Source organism: Microcaecilia unicolor, chromosome 8, assembly GCF_901765095.1.
Source record: "Microcaecilia unicolor chromosome 8, aMicUni1.1, whole genome shotgun sequence".
NCBI classification, from domain to species: domain Eukaryota; kingdom Metazoa; phylum Chordata; class Amphibia; order Gymnophiona; family Siphonopidae; genus Microcaecilia; species Microcaecilia unicolor.
The window spans coordinates 97680887-97707524 of record NC_044038.1 but is presented as its reverse complement, the minus strand read 5'-3'; positions in this window follow the sequence as shown (position 1 = coordinate 97707524).

Here is a 26638-nt window from a genome sequence, read left to right as displayed (position 1 = left end):
AATCCAGTCTTGATGTTATCATGACATGCACAACTGGGATAAGGTTTACCTTTTCAATGTAAGAAGAGAAGGTACTATCTCAGGCTTGATCCTCGGATCTGTGAGCTTCCTCATATTCGTCCTGTTCTCATTGAACTAATACTTCTAGATTATAAGTGTTATGGAGTGGATTCTATAAATGGTGCCGAAAAAATGCTGAGTGCTATTCTTTAAACTGCCAAAAGTGAGGCGCGGTTTATATAATAGCACTTAAGTCCCATGGGGGTCGTGCTTATATGTATGTACTTCCATTTACACCAGCAAGAATGTGGTGCAAGTACACATGGAGCCACCTTATTCTATAATTGTATGTGTAACCTAAAACCATGCCAACGATCTGCCCCAAACTGCCCATAGCCAGCCCTCCCATTTCCATGATTTTCATGCCCCCTTTTTTGTGATGCTCCTAAAATTTAAAATTTAGGCACAGATATGCCAATTAAATGGAATTAATGCCAATAATACCTTGTTAAAAAGCCACTAATTAGTTTGATATTCAATTAAATTGCACATTCAAATTGGGCATGTGACCAAATTTGTGCATGTAATTTTTGGCGACTTTTATAGAATCGGGGTATATGTCTTTTTTTTTATTTCATAGTTTAAAATATATAATTGTTTTCTAAAGAGATACCCTGTTTTGATGATTTATGTTTAAATTGAATTATGGATCTACCTAATTTCATTTTAAATATGTTATTATAAGTCTTCTTGAACTTTATACGATCCATGTTTGATACATATTTTTCTTTTGATTGTTTTTGGGACTTGAATCCATTTAATGCCTCTTCATATCACGTCTCTCTCACCCATTGTGCGGTCCACATCCGATGATATAGATTTACAATTTCTTTTAGTGTTCCTATGATATACTTTTCTTTTACCTTACTGGATGCTCGTTCAAGATTATTTTATTCCCAATAATTAAATTTATTTTTAATTTTTATTTTTAGAATTCTTTGATTTAAGGCTAATGTTAACATTATATCTTTGAATGTCAATGGTTTAAACCACGCAGTGAAAAGGAAGAAAATCTTTACTTATATCAAAAAACAAAACCCTGATTTTACAAGAAACTCATTTACCTGCATTAGAATGTCTTCAAATACAATTTCCTTTGATCTCTACTCATGCTTACTGTCCTCACTTCATAAGAAAGTAGGTGTTTCTGTAGTATTTAACAAAACATGTCCATTTTTATTTGAATCTCAAAAAACCTCAATACATGCTAGATGGATAGCTGTACTAAGAGCTATGTTAATAATGTTAAATGCCTATTTTTTAAAGTTTATGTTCCTAATATAGACAATCCTGATTTTTCCAGAGAACTGTCCCAATTTTTGTTTGAAAATAATGATTGCTGTTTTATTACAGCTGGTGATTTCAGTCTCCCTGGTGCTACACTGCTTCTCTTACTGCTAGTTTTTCCTGATGAGGGGACTTATGTTACCATCTTACTGCTGTCATCTGTTTGGGCATGGGAGCTTGCTCCACCCACTTCCCCTGACAACAGATGCAGTGGGAGACTTAACCATGGTGCCTAGCAATGCACTGCCACTCGGCTCTCTGCCTAAGGCACAAGCCAAAGGCAATCACCTTAGCATGTGCATTTGCACAGTGACTTGAGCGGCAACCGGTTGTAGATATAAGTAGTTAGTTTTTTTTAGAGGACTTGTCTATGTAGATCTGAGACTGAAGTCAGTATTGAGTTTTTCTAGGAAATTCTTGTACTGTTGCTATTGTTTCAGTTGTATTTTTTAAATATTAAAATGTTAAATTTTATATTATCTAGGCTAAATTGCTGTGAAATAGAGCTGGTGGAGGGGTAGCATTGTATATTAACGAGAGCCTTGACTCACATAGATTACAAATTCAGCAGGACACAAATCACACCTTTGAATCATTGTGGGTTGAAATTCCATGTTTAAAAGGGAAAAGGACGGTGATAGGAGTGTACTACCATCCGCCTTGCCAGGATGAGCAGGTAGACGCAGAAATGATAAAAGAAATCAGAGACGCAAACAAAATGGGCAATGTGATAATAATGGTGACTTCAATTATCCAAATATAGACAGGGTAAATGTAACAGGACACACTAGAGAGGTACAATTCCTTGATGAAATCAAGGACAGCTTTATGGAGCAGCTGGTGCAGGAGCCGACGAGAGAAGGAAAAATTCTAGACTTGGTCCTTAGTGGAGCGCATGATCTGGTGAGGGACGTTATGGTACTGGGGCCGCTTGATAACAGTGATCATAATATGATCAGTTTTGATATCAACCTTGAATTAACTATACACAGGAAGTCAAATACGTTAGCGTTTAACTTTAAAAAAGGAGACTATGATAAAATGAGAAGAACGGTGGAAAAAAACTTAGGGGGGGCAACTGAGAGGGTAAAAACTGTACAACAGGCATGGACACTGTTCAAAAATACCATCCTGGAGGCCCAGGCCAAACATATTCCGTGAATTAGAAAAGAAAGACGGAAGTCCAAAAGACAGCCAGCGTAGTTGAAAAGTGAGGTGAAGGAAGCTATTAGGGCTAAAAGAAACGCCTTCAGAAAATGGAAGAAGGAACCATCTGAAAATAACAAGAAGCAGCATAAGGAGTGTCAAAGCAAATGCAAGGCGCAGATAAAGAAGTCCAAGAGGGAAGTCCTGGATGTCTCAACGCCACCTGAAATTAAATATGACCAAAACCGAGCTTCTCATTTCCCCCCCCCCAAACCCACCTCCCCACTCCCCCCGTTTTCTATTTCTGTTGATGGCTCTCTCATTCTCCCTGTCTCCTCAGCTCGAAACCTTGGGGTCATCTTTGACTCTTCTCTCTCCTTCTCTGCTCATATCCAGCAGACCGCCAAGACCTGTCGTTTCTTTCTTTACAACATCCGTAAAATCTGCCCCTTTCTTTCCGAGCACTCTACCAAAACCCTCATCCACACCCTTGTCACCTCTCGTTTAGACTACTGCAATCTGCTTCTTGCTGGCCTCCCACTTAGTCACCTCTCCCCTCTCCAGTCGGTTCAAAACTCTGCTGCCCGTCTCATCTTCCGCCAGGGTCGCTTTACTCATACTACCTCTCTCCTCAAGACCCTTCACTGGCTCCCTATCCGTTTTCACATCCTGTTCAAACTTCTTCTACTAACCTATAAATGTACTCACTCTGCTGCTCCCCAGTATCTCTCCACACTCGTCCTTCCCTACACCCCTTCCCGTGCACTCCGCTCCATGGATAAATCCTTCTTATCTGTTCCCTTCTCCACTACTGCCAACTCCAGACTTCGCGCCTTCTGTCTCGCTGCACCCTACACCTGGAATAAACTTCCTGAGCCCCTATGTCTTGCCCCATCCTTGGCCACCTTTAAATCTAGACTGAAAGCCCACCTCTTTAACATTGCTTTTGACTCGTAACCACTTGTAACCACTCGCCTCCACCTACCCTCCTCTCTTCCTTCCCGTTCACATTAATTGATTTGATTTGCTTACTTTATTTATTTTTTGTCTATTAGATTGTAAGCTCTTTGAGCAGGGACTGTCTTTCTTCTATGTTTGTGCAGCGCTGCGTATGCCTTGTAGCGCTATAGAAATGCTAAATAGTAGTAGTAGTAGGATTATGAAAAAAAGATAGCATTAGAGGCAAAAAAACATAACAAAAATTTTTTTCGGTATATTAAAAGCAGGAAGCTGGCAAAAGAATCGGTTGGGCCACTGGATGACAGAGGGGTAAAAGGGGCGATCAAGGAAGATAAAAACGTAGCGGAGAGATTAAATGAATTCTTTGCTTCGGTCTTCACAGAGGAAGATTTGGGTGGGATACCGGTGTCGAAAATGGTATTTCAAGTGGACGAGTCGGAGAAACTTACTGACTTCACGGTAAACCTGGAGGACGTAATGGGGCAGTTCAGCAAACTGAAGAGTAGCAAATCTCCTGGACTGGATGGTATTCATCCTAGAGTACTGATAGAACTGAAAAATGAGCTTGTGGAACTACTGCTACTACTACTACTACTACTTAACATTTCTAGAGCGCCACTAGGGTTACGCAGCGCTGTACAATTCAACAAATAGAGACAGTCCCTGCTCAAAGAGCTTACAATCTAATAGACAAGTGAACGGTCGGTCCGATAGGGGCAGTCAAATTGGGGCAGTCTGGATTCACTGAATGGTAAGGGTTAGGTGCCGAACGCAGCATTGAAGAGGTGGGCTTTAAGCAAAGACTTGAAGACGGGCAGGGAGGGGGCTTGGTGTAAGGGTTCAGGAAGGTTGTTCCAAGCATAGGGTGAGGCGAGGCAGAATGAGCGGAGCCTGGAGTTGGTGGTGGTGGAGAAGGGTACTGAGAGGAGGGATTTATCCTGTGAACGGAGGTTACGGGCGGGAACGTAAGGGGAGATGAGGGTAGAAAGATAGTGAGGGGCAGCAGACTGAGTGCATTTGTAGGTAAGAAGGAGAAGCTTGAATTGAATGCGGTATCTGATCAGAAGCCAGTGAAGTGACCTGAGGAGAGGGGTGATATGAGTATATCGGTTCTGGTGGAATATGAGACGTGCAGCAGAGTTCTGAACAGATTGAAGGGGGGATAGATGGCTAAGAGGGAGGCCGGTGAGGAGTAAGTTGCAGTAGTCCAGGCGAGAGGTAATGAGAGCATGGACGAGAGTTCGGGTGGTGTGTTCAGAGAGGAAAGGGCGAATTTTGCTGATGTTAAAGAGGAAGAAGCGACAGGTCTTGGCTATCTGTTGGATATGCGCAGAGAAGGAGAGAGAGGAGTCAAAGATGACTCCGAGGTTGCGGGCAGATGAGACGGGGAGGATGAGGGTGTTATCAACTGAGATAGAAAGTGGAGGAAGAGGAGAAGTGTTAGTGATATGCAATTTATCCTTAAAATCGAGCATGGTACCGGAAGATTGGAGGGTGGCCAATGTAATGCCCATTTTTTAAAAAAGTTCCAGGGGAGATCCGGGAAATTGTAGACCACTGAGTCTGATGTCGGTGCCGGGGAAAATGGTAGAGGCTATTATCAAAAACAAAATTACAGAGCACATCCAAGGACATGGATTACTGAGTCCAAGCCAGCACGGCTTTTGTGTGGGGAAATCTTGCCTGACCAATTTACTTCAGTTCTTTGAAGGAGTAAACAAACATGTGGAAAAAAAGGGGAGCCGGTTGATATTGTGTATCTGGATTTTCAAAAGGCGTTTGCCAAGGTAGCTCATGAAAGGCTACAGAGGAAATTGGAGGGTCATGGGATAAGAGGAAATGTCCAATTGTGGATTAAAAACTGGTTGAAGGATAGGAAACAGAGAGTGGGGTTAAATGGTCAGTATTCACAATGGAGAAGGGTAGTTAGTGGGGTTCCTCAGGGGTCTGTGCTAGGACCGCTGCTTTTTAATATATTTATAAATGATTTAGAGATGGGAGTAACTAGTGAGGTAATTAAATTTGCTGATGACACAAAGTTATTCAAAGTTGTTAAATTGCATGAGGATTGTGAAAAATTAAAAGAGGACCTTACGAGACTGGGAGACCGGGCGGCTAAATGGCAGATGATGTTTAATGTGAGCAAGTGCAAGGTGATGCATGTGGGAAAAAAGAACCCGAATTATAGCTACGTATGCAAGGTTCCACGTTAGGACCAAAAAAGGGATCTGGGTGTCGTCGTCGATAACACACTGAAACCTTCTGCTCAGTGTGCTGCTGCGGCTAAGAAAGTGAATAGAATGTTGGGTATTATTAGGAATTTATGGAAAACAGGTGTGAGGATGATATAATGCCGTTGTATCGCTCCATGGTGCGACCTCACCTTGAGTATTGTGTTCAATTCTGGTCGCCGCACCTCAAGAAAGCCCTAGCTTTCTTAGTCTTTCTTCATAGGGAAGTCATCCCATCCCCGCTATCATTTTAGTCACCCTTCACTGCACCTTTTCCATTTCCCCTATATCTTTCTTGAGATGCGGCGACCAGAATTGAACACAATACTCAAGGTGCGGTCACACCATGGAGCGATATAACGGCATTATAACATCCTGACACATGTTTTCCATACCTTTCCTAATAATACCCAACATTCTATTTGCTTTCTGAGCTGCAGCAGCACACTGAGCAGAAGGTTTCAGTATATTATCGACAACGACACCCAGATCCCTTTCTTGGTCCGTAACTCCTAACGTGGAACCTTGCATGACGTAGCTATAATTCTGGTTCCTTTTTCCCACATGCATCACCTTGCACTTGCTCACATTAAACGTCATCTGCCATCTAGCCGCCGAGTCTCCCAGTCTCGTAAGGTCCTTCTGTAATTTTTCACAATCCTGTCGTGAGTTAACGACTTTGAATAACTTTGTGTCATCAGCAAATTTAATTACCCCGCTAGTTACTCCCATCTCTAAATCATTTATAAATATATTAAAAAGCAGCGGTCCTAGCTCAGACCCTTGAGGAACCCCACTAACTACCCTTCTCCATTGTGAATACTGCCCATTTAACCCCACTCTCTGTTTTTTGAAAATCCTTCAACCAGTTTTTAATCCACAATAGGACTTTTCCTCCTATCCTATGACCCTCCAATTTCCTCTGTAGCCTTTCATGAGGTACCTTGTCAAATGCCTTTTGAAAATCCAGATACACAATCCAGAAAGAGAAAAACGCCTATATTCCGACCTAAATCGGGACATGGACGTCTTTCTCACGTGGGTGCCCAAATCGGTATAATCGAAAGCCGATTTTGGGCGTTTCCAACTGCACTCCGTTGCGGGAACGAATAAAGTTGATGGGGGCAGAGACTTTGGATTTATCGGAGTTCTTAGAGCAATCTAAGGAAGAAATTAAGACCTTTGCAACTATGATTATTACATTTGTGTTTTTGCAGGACAAAGAAGCATTGCTTCGTTTGTACTTTAAAAATAACCAACCAGAGTTTATGGGAAGTAAAGTTCTAATCTTCCCAGATATCTCTCATTGGACACAACAAAGGAGGAAGAAATTTTTGGAATTAAAACAGAGAACTCTGGCGATTAAAGCTTCCTACCAGCTAAGATTCCCCTGTAAATGTTTAGTTTTCTTTGAAAATAATAGATATATATTCTATGAGCCAGAACAATTATGTGCCTTTCTAGATAGGCATGAGATCAAGAATGATTGACCGATAGAAATGTATGCTGGATAATTTAAATATAGGACTACCACCTACATATATTTCCTTTCTATGATATAATACTGAACTTCACTTCCATGGATAAAACCTTGGTTCTCTCTATTTGTGGACTATTTGAATCCCAATATTTTTCTTTTTCTGTTATATGTTCCTATTATGTTGTATATTTACTTAATATTGGATTATCCATCAAAGATTTATATCTTTGTATAAATGAAAACTAATAAAGAAATTAAATATAAAGTTGATGGGGGCGTGTTGGAGGCGTGGTGAAGGCGGGACTGAGGCGTGGTTATCGGCTGAGCAGAGATGTGCGTGCTCGGCCGATAATGGAAAAAAGAAAGGCGTTTTTAGAGAGAATTTAGGTCACTTTTGTTGGACCCGTTTTTTTCACGAACAGGTCCCAAAAAAGTGCCCTAAATGACCAGATGACCACCGGAGGGAACCGTGGATGACCTCCCCTGACTCCCCCAGTGGTCACTAACCCCCTCCCACAAAAAAAAAAAACGAACGTTAAACACTTTTTTTCCAACTTGTAAGCCAGCCTCAAATGTCATCCCCAGCTCCATGACAGCAGTATGCAGGTCCCCGAAGTAATTTTAGTTTAGTTGGTGCTGCGCGGGACCCATGCAGAGAGGAAAAATCGGAAGAAAAAAAAAAAAAAGCAAGAGCTGTCAGGGACGTCTAAATTACCACGATAGTAAAAGGTGGAATTGAACCAGCAGCCTTCTGATTACAAGCTCTAGCTAGTGCACCACGTTATTCAGTTGCTTAGATATCCTTCCCTTTCCATTAAGTCCCTCCAAGTTTCTGTCAGCCAATCACAGCTGTTTAGCTGACACCAATGTCAGCTAAATGAGCTGTGATTGGCTGACAGAAACTTGGAGGGACTTAATGGAACTGAAAGGACATCTAAACAGTGGTGCACTGGCTAGAGCACTGAGCTTGTAATCAGAAGGTTGTTGGTTTGATTCCCCCTTTTACTATCTGTTTAATTTGGACGTCCCTGACTGCACTTGCTTGGTTTTTTTTCTTCCGATTTTTCCTCTCTGTATGGGTCCCGTGCAGCACCAACTAAGCTAAAATTGCTCTGGGGACCTGCATACTGCTGTCTTGGAGCTAGGTATGATATTTGAGGCTGGCATAGAGGCATCTCAGGGGGACCAGTGCACTACAAATGCTGGCCCCTCCCACGACCAAATGCCTTGGATTTGGTCGTTTTTGAGCTGGGACACTTCGGTTTCGATTATTGCTAAAAAAACAAAAACGCCCAGCTCAAAAAACGCCCTAATCCAATGTATTTTCGAAAAAAAAGATGGACGTCCATTTTTTTCGAAAATACAGTTCAGCCCGCCCCTTCACAGACCCGTTCTCAGAGATGGACGTTCTTACACATAGGCGTTCGCGTTTGATTATGCCCCTCTATATCAACCGGCTCCCCTTTGTCCACATGTTTGTTTAATCCTTCAAAGAATTGAAGTAAATTGGTCAGGCAAGGTTTCCCCACACAAAAGCCGTGCTGACTCGGTCTCAGTAATCCATGTCCTTGGATGTGCTCTGTAATTTTGTTTGTAATAATAGCCTCTACCATTTTCCCCGGCACCGACGTCAAACTCACAGGTCTATAATTTCCCAGATCTCCCCTGGAACCTTTTTAAAAAATGGGCGTTACATTGGCCACCCTCCAATCTTCCGGTACCATGCTCGAGTTTAAGGATAAATTGCATATCACTAGCAGTAGCTCCGCAAGCTCATTTTTCAGTTCTATCAGTACTCTAGGATGAATACCATCCAGTCCAGGAGATTTGCTACTCTTCAGTTTGCTGAACTGCCCCATTACGTCCTCCAGGTTTACCATGAAGTCAGTAAGTTTCTCCGACTCGTCCGCTTGAAATATCATTTCCAACACCGGTATCCCACCCAAATCTTTCTCTGTGAAGACTGAAGCAAAGAATTCATTCAATCTCTCCGCTAAGTCTTTGTCTTCCTTGATCGCCCCTTTTACCCCTCGGTCATCCAGCGGCCCAACCGATTCTTTTGCCGGCTTCCTGCTTTTAAAAATTATCCGTAGTACCTGAAGATTGGAAAGTGGCCAATGTGACACCAATTTTTAAAAAGGGTTCTATGGTTGATCCAGAAAATTACAGAGCGGTAAGCCTAACATTGGTATCGGCAAAATAGTGGAAACTATTATAAAGAATAAAATTACAGAACACGTAGACAAACATGGTTTAATGAGACGGAGTCAGTATGGGTTCAGCTGAGGGAAGTCTTGCCTTACCAATTTTCTTCATGTCTTTGAAGGCATAAATAAACATGTGGATAAAGGTGAGCCAGTTGATGTAGTTTATCTAGATTTTCAGAAAGCTTTTGATAAAGTTCCTCACGAGAGACTCCTGAGAAAATGAAAGAGTCATGGGATAGGAAGCAAGGTTCTGGTGTGGATTAGGAATTGGTTATTGGACAGAAAACAGAGGGTAGGGTTACATAGTAATTTCTGTCAGTGGAGGAGGGTGAACAGTGGAGTGCTGCAGAGATCTGTATTGGGACCGGTACTATTTAACATATTGATAAATGATATGAAAATCAGAATGACGAGTGAGGTGATTAAATTTGCAGATGATACAAAACTATTCAAGGTTGTTAAAACACGTGCGGACTGTGAAATATTGCAGGAAGACCTTAGGACATTGGAAGACTGAGCATCCAAATAATGGCAGATGAAATTTAATGTGGACAAATGCAAGGTGGCGCACATTTAAAAAAATAATCTGAATCACAGTTACCTGATGCTAGGGTCCACCTTGGGGGTCAGCACTCAATAAAAAGATCTAGGTGTAGTTGTAGATAATATGCTGAAATCTGCTCAGTGTGGAGCTGCTTCAAAAAAAGCAAATACAATGCTAGGAATTATTAGGAAAGGGATGGTGAATAAGACTGGTCTTTTATCTCAGCAGGCTCGGCAACCACAGAGACCTCCACATCCTTACGAGGGGAGGCAAACATGGCCAGCAGGGCCTCTAGCTTTGTGAGGGGAGGTGAACATGGTCAGTACCAGAAAAGTAAACTATCCTCTGAAACAGAGGTACCATACCACGACTTGACTATGTGATAACATAAAAAGGTTTCTATGTGCAGTAAGTGATAACAAAACACTGCTTATTAACAGAAAAGGAGGTAGTGCTTTATTCTGTTTACAAAGATGAACCCCTTCACTTCTTTTACTCAATACTTCTAATTTATACCAGACTAATTAGTGTTCATTGAGTCACTGTAAAAATTACTCTACTAGGGAACAGCCTTTAATATGGGCAATGTGGTTTACTGTTTATTCATAATGAACAGACACCCTTGGCCTATGAACATATAAAACAGGCTGTCTCTGGGTTTAAAAAGCAGCTTTCTACTTAAAGACAGCTATTAGACACTTTTTGAACACTTAGCAAAAGTGAAATCGACCCAAGGACAAAAGTCCAGGAAGATTGCCAAAGTACAAATATTATGTAAATATGTGTCCAACTATCAACAAAGATAAGCTCCTGGGCAGCAATCTACAGCTTCTAATAGCTTGGTTAATACTGCATAAATGAAAACTAACAAATGAGCTGCAACCCTCGGATCCTTAATATTGAGGTGAAAATCAGTTCCCCCTTTTTGGGATCCAGATATCAATCTACTTATCTAATCTCCCGGTGGAACAACCTCCAGTCTGTCAGTGCGATACACTCTTTTGGGAGTATTATTGGGGTACCTGACACTTAGTATAAATTCTGGAAAAATAAGTCCCAGACCAGACTAGTATTGGTTAAGGAAGTGTCAGATGTAAATGTATCACCCCTTAGCCTTAGATCCAAGCCCACTGCACCAAAATAATAGAAGGAACTAACTCCACACCCAAATATTATAAAAATAGAATCTTATTTTATTTTCAGTAGCAGCAAAATCATATAAAATAAACAGGAATAAAAAAGACAATCCTATTACAGAAACAGCTTGGAGTAAAAGTACATAAATCCCTAGCTAGACTCTGAACTATAAAGAGTCACCTAATCACTAACTGATACAAAACTACATGACATACATACTGTCTATTATCATTACAGCTATGAGCTTTGGTTCAAGGCCTGGCTTCGGTTCAGGATCTAAAATGAGAAAAAAACTTACAGGCCCATGACTCTAACCTGAACTTTAGTGTGACTGCAAAACTCCTGAGCTGTTATGACACACTTTCATGCAGCAGAATGAGGAATGGGCGTAGGTGGAAAAACAGAGTAACATCGTTTATCAACATGGTGGTAACTCCTCAGGAAGATGACTTACCAGCTTATTTTCGAAAGAGAAAGACGCCCATATTTTGACCCAAATCGGGAGATGGGCGTCTTTCTCCCGTGGGCGGCCAAATTGGTATAATCAAAAGCCGATTTTGGGCGTCTTCAACTGCACTCCATCGCGGAAACGGGCAAAGTTGATGGGGTGTGTCAGAGGTGTGGTGAAGGCGGGACTGGGGTGTGGTTATCAGCTGAACAGAAATGGGCGGCTTCGCTGATAATGGAAAATAAATAGCCGTTTTTAGCGAGAATTGAGGTCACTTTTTTTGGACCCTTTTTTTTCACGAACAAGTCCCAAAAGTGCCCTAAATGACCAGATGACCACCGGAGAGAATCGGGGATGACCACCCTGACTCCCCCAGTGGTCACTAACCCCCTACCACCCAAAAAAAGAACTTTAAAAACTTTTTTTTCCAACCTGTATGCCAGCCTCAAATGTCATACCCAGCTCCATCACAGCAGTATGCAGCTCCCTGGAGCAGTTGTTAGTGGGTGCAGTGGACTTCAGCCAGGTGGACCCAGGCCCATCCCCCCCTACCTGTCACACTTGTGGTGGTAAATGGGAGCGCTCCATTCCGCCCCCAAAATCCACTGTACCCACATGTAGGTGCCCCCTTCAGCCATAAGTGCTATGGTAATGGTGTAGAGTTGTGGGCAGTGGGTTTTGGGGGGATTTGGGGGGGCTCAGCACCCAAGGGAAGGGAGCTATGGACTTGGGAGGTATGTAACTTTTTAAAAAATTGTTACAAGTGCCCCCTAGGGTGCCCGATTGGTGTCCTGGCATGTGAGGGGGGACCAGTGCACTATGAATCCTGGCCCCTCCCATGACCAAATGCCTTGGATTTGTTCATTTTTGAGCTGGACGCCTTCAGTTTCCATTATCGCTGAAAAAAGATACCGCCCAGCTCAAATCTGCACAAATCCGATGCATTTGGCTGGCACAAGCCGTATTATCGGAAAAAAGATGGACGCCCATTTTTTTTCAAAAATACGGTTTGTCCCATCCCTTCACGTACCCGTTCTTGCAGATAGACGCCCATGGAGTTGGGCGTTCGCGTTCGATTATGCCCCTCCACGTCTTCCAGTAACAGCTGGTCCATTATTAGCTGTTACAGTAAATACTAACCACATTATTATAATAGTTATTAGCATTTTCAAGAACTAACCCACTCATTACCCTAGCCAATCAGTGTTAACCATTATATTAGTATGGATCCAATCACTGTTAGATTTCCTATATCCTGAAAGGGCATATAAAAAATGAGTGTAATTCCTGCTTCAAGAGTGTGAGACAGTCACAGCCAGCACCTTTGTGCAATTAGGGCTGCACTCCCATGAGAAACCAATTAATTGGCAAGTAATCCTATTGCTTTCTCATAAGTAGCCTTGAGTGTTTTATATCTGCAAATTGGTTATAGCTGGTAATTTGGGTGAGGGCAAAAAAGACCCTAAAATAACGCATTAGAGACTCAAACCCAGAAGAACACTTATGTGTAGCTGTGGTACTGTACTCCCATAAGCAATTGATTGTACATATACTTGAAGAATAATAAATAAAAGTATTTGATTGCTTATATATTTTCTTTGGAGTCTCAGATATAGAAGTAATTTTGTGTAGCAATGTTCTGTACTCCCAATGAGATATCACTGATCTGCTAATTATACAAATACTTGATAAGGTATCTAATAAAGAGCAAACTGATGCAGCCTTGAGTGATTTATTTCTTCCTAGGTATTGGGAGGGATAAATGAACCCTAAAAAATTTCAATCCAACCTGATGTAGTCCTTCAGATGTCAACGTGTTCCTCCAATGTCCATCTGGTCCAATGCAGATCTTACCCCTCAGATTGTGATGTTGACACACAGCCTAAGTCTGATACGAGCTTCCTTTTATAGAGAAATCAGGGGCCTTATCTATACTGCTGACCTATGTTTTGTCCTTGAAGAACATAAACAAAAGCATGTTGACCTGACACTGGTTCCTGAACTCCTGCATTGACTTCAACTCTGATAACAACTTGCGTCATGCTGATAACACTGACCTTTATCAGCAGCTTCCTTTACAGTAAGCAAGAGTTGTCAGTCTGTCGCGTCCCTCCCCTCCGCGTTCTGCCCGCTCCTCGGCCTCGCCCCCAGGATAGGGAGCGTTGGCCATGCTGCTTGGGCCGCGCTCCGACACTGCTCCCCTCCCGTTTGCTGGGTCGGACATAGGGGCGGCGCGGCGCCCTTGCCCTTCTTCAGCTGCCATTGCTGTTGGAGCGCCAGCCATCTTGGGGTCCCAGCACTCCAGGACGGGGTGTTCTCTTCCGGGTGCGGGAAGTCGGGCCACGCCTCCCACGCCCAGATTGGCCAGTGACCTTGTGGTTTCACCCTTTCCTGTTGGCTGGCCAATCTGTATCCCTCTGACCAGCTGATTCCACTTCCCGGCCAGCTGATTGTTGTCTTTCAGGAGGGGAGGGGGTATTTAAGGAGCAGCTCTTTCCCTTCAACTTTGCTTTGGCTTCTACTCTTGTAGATCTGCCTGTGCGTCTAAGTGACTTCATCTTTTACTACTTATTGCCTGGCCTGACCTGACCTCTGTTTGGAACCTGACTACTCTCTGCTTGCCGCCTGACCTGACCTCAGCTGGGAACCCAACTACTCTCTGCTTGCCGCCTGACCGGGACCTCTGTTTGGAACCCGACTGCTCTCTGCTTGCCGCCTGACCTGACCTCTGCTGGGAACCCGACTACTCTCTGCTTGCTGTCTGACCTGACCTTTGTTTGGAACCCAACTACTCTCTGCTTGCTGCTGACCTGACCTCTGCTTGGAATCCGATTACTCTCCGTTTGCTGCTCAACCTGACATCTTCTCTATTCCAATTCTCCGTTGCTGGTTCCTCGACCCAACTCTAGTTTCTATCTGAGCCCGGTCTTCTCTTGCCTGCTGTTCTGCGGCCGTCTGATCCCCGCAAGTATCCGGAATTCCTGCGGGCCACCTGCACCTGGGGGTCTCAACTCTAAGGGACGGTGGTCCTCCCAGGTGAAGCCTCGGGGTTTTGCTCAGCTGCCTGACTGGGCACAGGCTGAATACCTCATCGCTGTGCTCCGTCTGGGCATGAGGGCTCACAAACGTTACACGTCTCATGTTTTAGATTTGATGACTCCATAGTGGAGCTCATTTTCAAAAGAGGAAAACATCCATAACGTGGAATAAATCTGTATTTGGACGTTTTTTCTAACAAGAAGTTCAAATTGATATTTTCAAAACCAATTTTTAGACCATTTTTCTATTAAGTCCATCAGAAGTGTATTCAGGTCACAAGGAGGTATGTCAGGGGCGTCCTAAGGGTGGGATCTGGGCATTCCTAATGCTTGGTCATTTTTCAGCCATAATGGAACAAAACAAAAGTATCCAGGGACTAAAACTAAGATGTTTTGAACTAAACTTTTTTATAACGAATAAGGCACAAAAGGGTGCCCTAAATGACCAGATGACCACTGGAGTAAATCAGGGGTGATCCCCCATATACCCCCCCTAGTGGTCACTGACCCCCTCCTATCTCCCCACAAAGGTGAATACAAATATGATTTAGCAACCTCTATGACAGCCTCAGATGTTAGATCCAGGTCTGTTAGAGCAGCATGCAAGTCCCTGGAGTAATGTAGTGGCAGTACACCATGGAGTAGGGGACTCTGGTCCCTATCTCCCTCTACATATTTGTGGGGAAACTGTGAGCCCTCCAAAATTCACCAGAAACCCACTGTACCCACCATATAGGTGCCCCCTTCACCCATAAGGGCTGCTGTACTGGTGTACAGTTGTCAGCAGTTGGCTTTTTGAGGGTCAGCAGGACCTGATAAGGGAAGCAACGGTGAGATGTGTACCTGGGAGGCAAGTTTTTTGAAGTCCACTGCAGTGGCTCCTAGGGATGTCTGGGAGACCAGTGTACTAAAAATGCTGGGCCCCTCCTACCTCCCAATGGCTTGATTTTCTATGTTTTTCACTTGACATTTTTTGGTTTTTTTAGTGGACCAAAAACAAAATGTCCAAAGCACAAAACCCTTGTTAGAACAGTATTTTTCGAAAACAAAAGATAGACGTTCTTCTTTTTTGACAATTAACTTCTTTTCCTATTCAGATTTTGGATGTTTTTTGCAAAACGTCTAAAGTCGGACTTAGATTCATATGAAAATTCCCCTCAGTGTCCTTAGAGTCTTTACAGAGGAAATGTCTGAGTTTACATATTACATTCAGGTCTTGATGCTGAATAGTGCCATGTATGTAGGACCATATATGTCATGTAGGTCCATATAGTCACTTGGATGGCTGGGCATAGTGCTCATAGTGCTTCAGTAACTTGCTTGCTTTGCTCCTACACAGCCAAGAATTTGGCCTTGGCTGCACTTAACACAATGAATTACAGTTCACAGGTGTTTGTGCAAATTAGTCTCTTTCTCCTGAGAGGATGCATACACCATTAAATCTTCTGCTTGTTCTTCTTTCTCTCCCTCTCATGCCCAGATTGGCACTGCCTTTCAGGTCCACAGATGATCATCATGGACCAATCATGTTCCACCTGTCCAGATCATAACAATGAGGGACCTTGTGGCCATCCAGCAAGAACAGCTTATCAGTCAGTACCAAACTCCCCTCCATGGTTCACAGATGTTCCCGGAGAGACTGTCTCTGTGAGTCCACGCTCCTATACACCTTTCCCAGGAGATAACTGAATGGCTAGTGCACATAAACAACATGTCCTTGGATGAAGTCACCACCATAGCTACACCAGAAGTAGTTTTCTTTGTAGAAAAGCAGTTCATGTAGTATTGAGGCCTCAGGTGCTAATCCATACTGGTTCAGCAAAGGTGGTTCAGGCCTAACCAGGCCTCAGACCAGCAAAGGTGGAGGATAGCAGGAAAACCACTTAGCATACATATACATTTCCTCTAGAGTGTGATATGCTTCACATCAGTTCCCAGTGTCTTTAGTGTTTTCAATCTAAACAGGTCCCATAATATGTCATAATCCAGCCATACTGTTATATTTGTTTATTCCATCGATGTGTTGGTGGTTATATGTAATTACCTTTTTATGAGATGTTTTATTGTGAAACCTTAGTTGCATTATCAGTCTTTTTACAGTCAGTCCCATGTTTTATCTAAATTAATAAACCCCACCTTGAACGTTCTGAAGCTCACTCCAAGGCAGAGAAGCTCACTCCAAGGCAGAGAAGCACAAAAATCCTGTAGTCTTCATAGGCTAGGACCAGTCACCCTCACTCATAGACCCGCCCTCAGCAACGCCCCATCTACTATAATAAACTCACCCTCACGTTCTGAAGACAACGTTCTGAAGTCACTCAGTCACTTCCACTGAGGGTTCATGGATTCATGGTGGTGAAGCCACAACACTGACCATGTCTCTCTGCCCCGCCCTCACAATGACGGACCAATCAGAAAAAACACCCTCAACATTCTGAAACACAAGGACCATCACAACACCGTTCCCAGGCAACACTAGGCAACGTAAGACGGACCAATCAGAGGAAACACGTGACAATAAGGGAGGAGCATTCCCAGAAGAATGCTCAGTATCTGTGCAGCACGGAGAGCACAAAACCATCGCTGGAACGAGAGAAGAATATTCCTGCTGTTGGTATGTGCAAAAATAGACCGGGGGGGGGGGGAGAAATTTTAAATGCCTAATGCCAGTACTGAAGAGTGCCAGAGGGCCTATAGCACAGACTATATTTGGATCGCTGTGATATGGAGTCGGAGGAGCCGGAAAACAACGTGCCCATCACCATCTGGGACGTAGGCGAACAGGACAAGCTGCGGCCCAGCTGGAAGGATTACCCGCGACCCAGCCAGCAGCAAACAGCAACCAAGAAAGGGGGAGGAGTACTCCTTCCCTGCTAGGAATCGCTGGAGACTGGCTGCCAAACTAACGAAACAACCGCACACCGATGCACCACCTCCATCATTCGAAAGGCATCCACTCTTTCTTCAACAGAAATGCAAACTAATAATACAAAACAAACAAGAATACATGGTTTTTCAGGCGGCTGCAGGTAACTCCCCACCCCCTTCCTCTTCCCCTTTTGCCGAAGCGGCCAAGGACGTGCCCAACCATCCCCAGCCTCAGGCAAGCTGTCTCCCATCTCAGGGATTCCCCGAGCACCCGGAAAAAGACGGCGCTGATTCCTGCAGTGCATAAATGTTCCAGCATTCCCCTGCAGCCGGCCTGAAATGGACCAAACATACCGAATCACCCCCGACGGCCCGGGACCGTGCTCTTCTCCCTTCCGCCAACTTAAAACAAACCATCCCCGGTCCTCAGGCAAGCCGTCACCCACCTCCAGGATGCCCAGAACCCCAGCCCAATGGAAAAAAGATGGCGCTGCTTCCAACAGCACATTTCTCTTCCAGCATTCCCCTACAGCAGCCCTGAAATGGCCAAAAAATAACGACAGACAAAGAAAGTGCTCCTCTAACCTTCCGCCCAATCTAAAACTAACACTGCTGCCTCAGCACAAACACAAAAAAAAAAACCTGGAAAAAAAAATACAACACTCAGGCAAAGGCTGACCCCCCTACAACCACATTATTTCAACAACAGATAACCCCCCTCCACAAACTCCTTGACAGACAAAACCACACACACACAATACAACTAGTCTGTACATAAAACGCTACCTCAACATTCTGAAGACAACCTGCTGAAGCCATCTGCAAAATCCCTAAACAGTTCGTAAGTTCATGGTGGTGAAGCCATCCAACTCACCATGTCTCTCTGCCCCGCCCTCGAGGGCGGAACACAGAGAGTAAAGGGATCCATAAAGGCACCCCTACCAACTGGCAACCCCCTCCAACAAACAATGACCCAGGCAGGGGGACTGTTTCCGTACTCCTCCCCCTGCCTAGGAATCACTACAGACTGCTGGCAAACTCCCCAACCACACGACCACAAAAGCCACCCGCAACCCCCCCCACACACACACACACAGAAACACAAACACACACACACAGAAACACACACACACACACAAAAAACATACACACACACACAAACCCACACACACAAACAAACACACAGACAAACAAACATACACAAACAAACACACACACACAAACACACAAACAAACAAACACAAACACATACAAACACACACACACACACACAAAACACACACACAAACACAGAAAAACACACACACAGAAACACAACACACACACAAACACACACACACACACACACAAAAACATACACAAAAACACACACACAAACACACACACAAACACACACACAAACACACACACAAACACACACACCACACACACAAACATGTTTTGTCTATAGACGTGTCAGTGCGGCAGCGAGCCATTGGGAGGTACAGTATAAGTTTGCAATGCGAATCCATGTGGCTCCTAGAAGAGCTTTTCACATGGGAATGTCCTCATGGGGCGAATGCCCAAAATGTGGAGAGACTGGAGCAACACTGGGACACATGTTTTGGACCTGCGTGGACGTGGGGAAATTTTGGAAATCCATCTTGTTCTCTGTGTCTAAGCTTTGGAACACAAAGTGGATCTATGATGCTGGATTATTATTTGGACACCCCAGACTATTAAAGCCTAGCCCCAAGGGATTTGCAGAATTTGTGGCTAAGGCGACCATCACTTCCAAGCAGATCATATTAACAGAGTGGATTTCGCACAAGGCTCCCACGTTGCAACAATGGCGGACCCGCATGTTACTAATGATGCGCCTGGAGCGTGCGGACTGTTCGACATGGAATCGAAAGATGGGAAGAAATGTCAACAGTGCTGGAGTCCCTTCTGGATGACGCTCACGCCAAGAGCACGAAGCCATCTGTTGAACGTATGACTTTAGAGACATGTGTACTGTAGTAAAGACTGGTTGAGAAATGATGAGTCCCGTAAAAAGGGGGGGAGGGATTAGTAAGGGGGGGGGGGGGGAAAGGGGGGGAAAGGGGGGGGGAAGGAGGGCAAGGGGATACTACAAATTGGTTGATGATTTCATGTTGTGTTGTTTCAATTTCACAGTTGTATGTCCTGAATATTTTTTTCATCAATAAAAATGATTTAAACATAATTTTATATATGCAGTACTCAGTATTGCTATTGTGCTAACTATACCATATCAAGGCATGCTTGCACAACTGCCCTTCAACATCATAACACTGTGCCTGGCCTTTCTGCCTTCTTAAAAATGAGTCTGTCTCTTTAAAACGATTGAACAATGGACTCTAAAGTGAAGTAAATGTCCCTAACTTCAGGCATTTCTTATTCAGTGCTGTAGGCTGTTGTGCTGCTGCAGATCGTATTTCACCTCAGTGCAGTGTTTATGTGTTTTGTGTTTTCCGAAAGTGGATGGCGTACTCGCCCAGAGAGAGTCGACCCTGATGTAGGTTCAACAGCTACGTAGCCACCGAGGAGGGCTTCCTGTGTTCCTCGAAGATGAGCCAAAATTGCTTCAGAAACTCTGCCAAGTTATCCAGGAGGGGATCCCTCTTCTCTGCATAATGGAGATGCCCAGGCCAGAGTGGGTCCTGCCAGTAGGGAGATAATATATGCCACCTTTGCCCAATCCGAAGGAAAATCCCGGGCCTGCAACTCAAAAACATTTGGCACTGATTGAGGAAGCCCCGGCAGGTCTTACTATCGCCCTCGTACCGAGGAGGCTGAGCCACCCGAATACCTCGGCCACATGCGAGGGAACCTGGCAGGGTAAGAGCTGACAGGCCTTCCGCAGCCCCAGTGACGGTCAGCGAGGTCCACGCGCTGACTCATCGCGTTCACGACTCCCGATACCTGTTGTAGCTGAGCATGCAGTTGCTGGAGCAGCTGCATAGGAGATTGGATCGGTCGAGCTCATGGCTTTGGCGTTCTGTAATCCGTTGGGTTGGTCATGAGCCCTTGAGCCCTGGCTGAGGCCAGCAGAGCGCTGACCCAGGCCAAGGGAGACCAACCCACCACTGCACACTGCAGCTACTCAAACCCCTAACCTACCCTCCCCTGCAGCACCTCAGGAAGAAAGGGGGGAAATAGGCATACAGGCAGGCCTCGCGGCCGAACAGGAACCCAGGCACTCAGAGCCACTTGTGCGGGCCTCATGGCCAAACTGGAACCCAGACACACACAGGAGGGGGTGAAAGAACCCAGGAGTCCCCCCCCCCCGGGACCCCAAGGTGCCAGCCACGCGCTGAACGCCAGCCAATGGGGAAAGGGAGTAACAAAGGAACCAGAACGGGGCCACACCACCCCCAGGGGACCAGCGCAGGACAAGGGAACTAATACAGGAAGCCCCCTGCCCCCCCGCGGGCGAGGATGAAAAAGATCCCCCTCCCCTGGGGCCAAGGAGAGAAGTACAACCCCACCCCGACAAGCCAGAGACAGGAGCAGCAAACAAAAGGAAAACCTAGGCCCCCAGCCAAATGCCAGGGAAAAGACACAACAGAAGAGAAAGGAAATCTCTGACAGAACACCCAGGAAGACAGAGGCAGAGCCACAGCACACAAGGGGTTAAACTTACTGAGCCAGCAGGCAGGGAAGGAGATCCTTAACTAAACAAACAAACAGAGAGAAAGCTCCCTCCCCCCCCCCCCCCCCCCCCCCCCCCTCCCCCCCCCCCCCCCCCAATGAACAACACCCAGCAGGGCTTCCCACTGAGAACTGCAAGCAGTGAGGGAGAGCCCAGCTGGATGCAGTGAGCTGATTACAGCTCCACACACACATGCTGAAACCAGCTAACACAAACAGAGGGTAGGGAATAGGAATCCCTGAACAGAAACACAGATCAAAGCCAGAGCACAGAGCACATTCTGACTAAGAATGTCCGGCTTTCTAGTCACAAAGAAATGTAACGCCAAAGCAGGGAAGGCAGAAGGAAGCAGGCTAAAGTACACTCCTTGACGTCAGTCAGACCCTGCCAGCTAATCAGGAATGAAAGTCCACCCCTTCCCCTGCCAAACCGGCAGAATCATAACAGTTGATTGACTGGATCATGAAATATAGAATTATAAAAATCTAACAGAAAAGGTATAAGTATAGATTGAAAACTTTTAAAACATTCTGCTATGTATCCATCTGAACCTGGTGTTTTATTTGCCACCATTGATTTAATAGCAATTCTAAGTTCTTTCCTAGTTATAGATATTCCCAAAATTTCTTGCAGTTTATCAGAGTAGGATGATCTAATGTTTGCGGGAGTCTATCCTATCTCTATTAAGATTGGATTTAGATTGAAAAGACTATCAAAAAAGTAACAAAAGAATTTTCTATATCTATTTTAGAGTACTTATTTGTGAGTTGCTATTTTTAATGGAGAAAATTTGAATCTTATTACATTTACCTTTAAGTATCTGGATAAAAAAAACAACCAGCTTTGTTATCTCCAATGTATTTTGCCACATTTTTAATACAAATTTCTTGACCAGTCATTTTACTAGCCTATACATCTTTTGACTTACCAAAAGCCACAAACAAAGTTACTAGACATACTTCTTACCATTGCTCAAAGGGCATATCTTACAAAATTGGAAATCTGCACACCTTTTGAATGTCCATTTTTGGTGGAATACAGTTTACCAACATCAGAAATTTGAGTTTGCCATGACAGAGAGGTTTCACTCAACAATCTCTACGAAAAGGTCTGGTTGCCAGTTGAGAACTATCTCATAATGTAATAGACACCTAGATATTCTCCTTTCCTTTCTCTTTTGTTCCTTCATTAATTTCTTTGTTGTCCCTTATTGTTGTTATATATGGAAAGCTAATAAAATATTTTGAAAAAAAAATGTTGTTGATGAGAGATGTTTGATGTTTAGCTTCTAGAAGTTTAATTTTATCTTCATGTATTTTAAATTCAAGATTATCAAGTTTTCTTTTCTTAGAAGTATTGTAACCTAGGTGTTAAAATAATCTAACTGGGCTCCTCCAGAGGGAAAAGAAAAAAGAGTTCTATAGTGACATCACTCTGGAACAACAGCTGAGCAAGCTGAGACCTGGTTGCCTTGGCAACAGCTTGCTGGTCAGTTAAAAGTTGGGCAGAAACAGATGAAGAGAGATGTGTATTTTTTGAGTGTGAGAGTGGCCAGAAGGAGTTGGTGCTGCGGTGAGGAGGTTGGGTGTGGGTGAGGCTGGTGCTGATTGAGGTGGAGAAAGATATATAATGCTGAGTTAGGATTGGGGAAAGGGGTGAATGCTGTGAGTGAGTGTCTAGAGACGGGATATTAAAGGGAGAAGGGTGAAGGCTGTTGGTGAAAGGAAGTAATAAGGTGATAGGAAGAGAGATGAATGCATGAAAATAAAGTGTTAATATTGTTTTGAAAGGGGGAATATCTTGGGAATGTGTGAATAACATTTGGATTTAGGTAATTGGATTTGGATCAGTGAATATATATAGTGAATATACCCTTCCAGCATAGGGAAGCACAAGTAATAGTATAGGCCTGGAAGTGAGTGCCTTTGGTTATTTTTAGTTATGATAGTTATTAGCCCCAGTAGTTGAAATTCCATTTAAAAGTAATTTAGTATGATGGAATATGGTAAAGGAAATAGGGAGAAAGGGTTTTCTTTCCTATTTTATTTAATTAAGAGTAAGTGAAGGAGGAAAAGGGACGTGAAAGCGGTGTTGGAGAAGAGGTGATCGGACCCCCACGCAAGAAAGTTCAGAGCTGCATCAATTCCAGAAGGAGAAGGACAGCTAAGTAAAAGTGAGATGAACTTTGAAGCAATACTTACCTGAGAGAGAGTCGGGTAACCTAAGGAAATAAAAAGGACACAAAGCATCAAATTCTTACTATATCAGGGGAAAAAAATAAGAAAATAAATAAACTGTTGCAACAGGTTGATGATTTAAAAGGGTAAAGGAACTTATCTGATGGTGGTGTATAGAGTTCAGATTATTCGTCTGGAAAAGGAAGAATACAAGAAGCATTGTTTATGATGTTGAAGCGAAGCAGCTGAAATGTTATTTAAATGTTTAGAGCTAAGTTAAATACAAAGTTTTGTTGTTTTAAAAGGTAAAGTAATAATTACTAGACATCAATAAATTTTATAATTTTGCAATTTTTTCCAACTGGTCTCCTTCAAATTCGGAAGCTATCCTAAACTTAGTTTTTATTCCTCTCCCGCCCTTTTGAGGACGGGAGACGAGGTTAGTTGATTTGTACCTCCTCCCGGTTTTGGCAGAGAGTTTCTGAGTGGGTGCCACGACTACCGACAACCAACCCTCAGAGAATTCACCACCAACATCACCTGCCTTACCAGGGAAGGCTGGTAACAGTATAGCTAATTATTTCTCCTCTAAGAGTGGTTTTAAATATTTCCCAGGGTAACATGCAACAAGGAGTGGAGGGTGACTCACGACTCTCAAGACTGGAGTAACAAATAAATAGAAGTCTTTATTGAGGCATGGGTCCATGTTCGGCGGACTTACCGCCTGCTTCAGAGGTCACAGAACCGTGTAAAAATATTTATAAAAAAACAAGTTAAAAAATACAATTTTATACATAAAGAATAAAACATACACCTGAAAATGTGATGTCAATAAACAAATATATAATACTAGTAAAAAGGCCCGTTTTCTGTAAGAAATGAAACGGGCGCTAGCAAGGTTTTCCTTGGAGTGTATGTTTCAGAAAGAGCGTGTGTGAGAGATGGAGTGTGTGTCAGAGAGAGAATGTGAGAGAGAGAGAGAGACAGAGTGTATGTGTGTGTGCGAGAGAGAGAGTGTGTGAGAGACAGTGTTTGTGTTTCTGTGTGACACTGTGTGAGAGAGAGGGACAAAGACAGTGAGCGTGTGAGTGAGAGTGTATGTGGCAGACAGAGAATGAGTGACTGCGTGTGTGGTGTGAGGAACCCTCTCACCCCCTCCCTCTCCCCCTGCCCTCTTGCAGCCAGGCATGTGCAGCGACCCTCCTCTCCCCGTGTTCCCCTGCAGCCACCCATGTCCAGCATCTCCCTGCAGCCACCCATGCCCATCAACCCTCCTCTAACCCCTGCTGCGTCCTTCCTGTCTCCCCTGCTCCCCCTGCAGCCACCCATGTGTTTGTGTGTGTGTTTTTGTGTATGTTTTTTGTGTGTGTGTGTGTGTTTCTGTGTGTGTGTTTCTGTGTGTGTTTCTGTGTGTGTGTGTGTGTGTGTGTGTTTGTGTGTTTGTGTTGTGTTTGTGTGTGTGTTTTGTGTGTGTTTTTTTGTTTGGGTGTGTGTGTGTTTGTGTGTGTGTGTGTGTGTGTGTGTGTGTGTGGGTGTGTGTTTGTGTGTTGTGGTGTGTGTGTGTGTGCTTGTGTGTGTTTGTATGTGTTTGTTTTGTGTGTGTGTGTTTGTTTGTGTTTGTGTGTGTGTTTGTGTGTCTGTGTGTGTTTGTTTGTGTATGTTTGTTTGTGTGTGTGTTTGTGTGTGTGTGCTTGTGTTTCTGTGTGTGTGTGTGTTTCTGTGTGTGTGTGTGTGTTCTGTGTGTGTGTTTGTGTTTGTGTGTGTTTGTTTGTGTGTGTGTGTTTGTTTGTTTTGTTTGTGTTTCTGTGTGTGTGTGTGTTTGTGTATGTTTGTTTGTGTGTGTGTTGTTTGTGTGTGTGTTTGTGTGTGTGTGTGTGTGGTGTGTGTGTGTTTTGTGTGTGTTTGTGTGTGTGTTTTTGTGTATGTTTGTTTGTGTGTGTGTTTGTGTGTGTTTGTGTGTGTGTGTGTTTCTGTGTGTGTTTCTGTGTTTGTGTGTGTGTTTTTGTGTATGTTTTTTGTGTGTGTGTGTGTGTTTCTGTGTGTGTGTTTTCTGTGTGTGTTTCTGTGTGTGTGTGTGTGGTGTGTGTGTTTGTTTGTGTGTTTGTGTGTGGTTGTGTGTGTGTGTGTTTGTGTGTATTTTTTTGTTTGGCTGTGTGTGTTTTGTGTTTCTGTGTGTGTGTGTGTGGGTGTGTTTGTGTGTGTGTGTGTTTGTACACACACAAACACAACAAACACACACACACACAAAAAACACACAAAACACACACACACACACACACACAAACACACAAACACACACACAAACCCACACACACAAACAAACACACAGACAAACAAACATACACAAACAAACACACACACACAAATAAACAAACAAACACAAACACATACAAACACACACACACAACACACACACAAAACACAGAAACACACACAGAAACACACACAGAAACACACACACACACACAGAAACAAACACACACACACAAACAAACATACACAAAAACACACACACAAACACAAACAAACAAACACACACACAAACACATACAAACACACAGAAAGAGAAACACACACACACAAACACAACAACACACACACACACAAACACACACAAACAAACAGAAACACAAACAAACACACACACAGAAACACACAAAAAACATACACAAAAACACACACACAAACACACACACAAACACACAAACACACACACACACACACAAACAAACACACAGACAACAAACACACACAAACCACACAAACAAACAAACACAAAACACATACAAACACCACACACACACACACACACACAAACACCACACAAACACAGAACCACACACAAAAAACACACACAACACACACACACACACAACATACACACACACACACACACACACACACAAACAAAACACCCACACAAAACACCCACACACAAACACACACACACAAACAAACATACACAAACAAACACACACAAACACACAAACACACACACATTTTTATTCTAAGGTATTAAGTAATTCTGGTAAAATAATTGGTAAGGAAGGTTTTCCCCAGTAGGGTAGGTTTTAGCGTGTAAGGGTGGTCGGTGTAGTTCCCTATGGGATTTGCACTACTCTTCCCACCTATTACAGTAACAAGACATATGATTTATTGAACTTTGTTAGTTGCCATTTTGAGAGTTATGATAACAGCATAGCAGAGATAGGATGGATATCAGCACAAACATGAAAGATGTTATGTTGGCAACACCGGTAAATAACAAAGCCCACCCCTTAAAGGGGGGCCGATCACAACTGGACTGAAGGCCCATGAAGACAGGGGAGGGGAGGGGGGAGGAGGAAGTGGGATTAGAGAGAAGGGAAAGCTGAGCGAAGGGTTAAAATGAAAAGGGGCG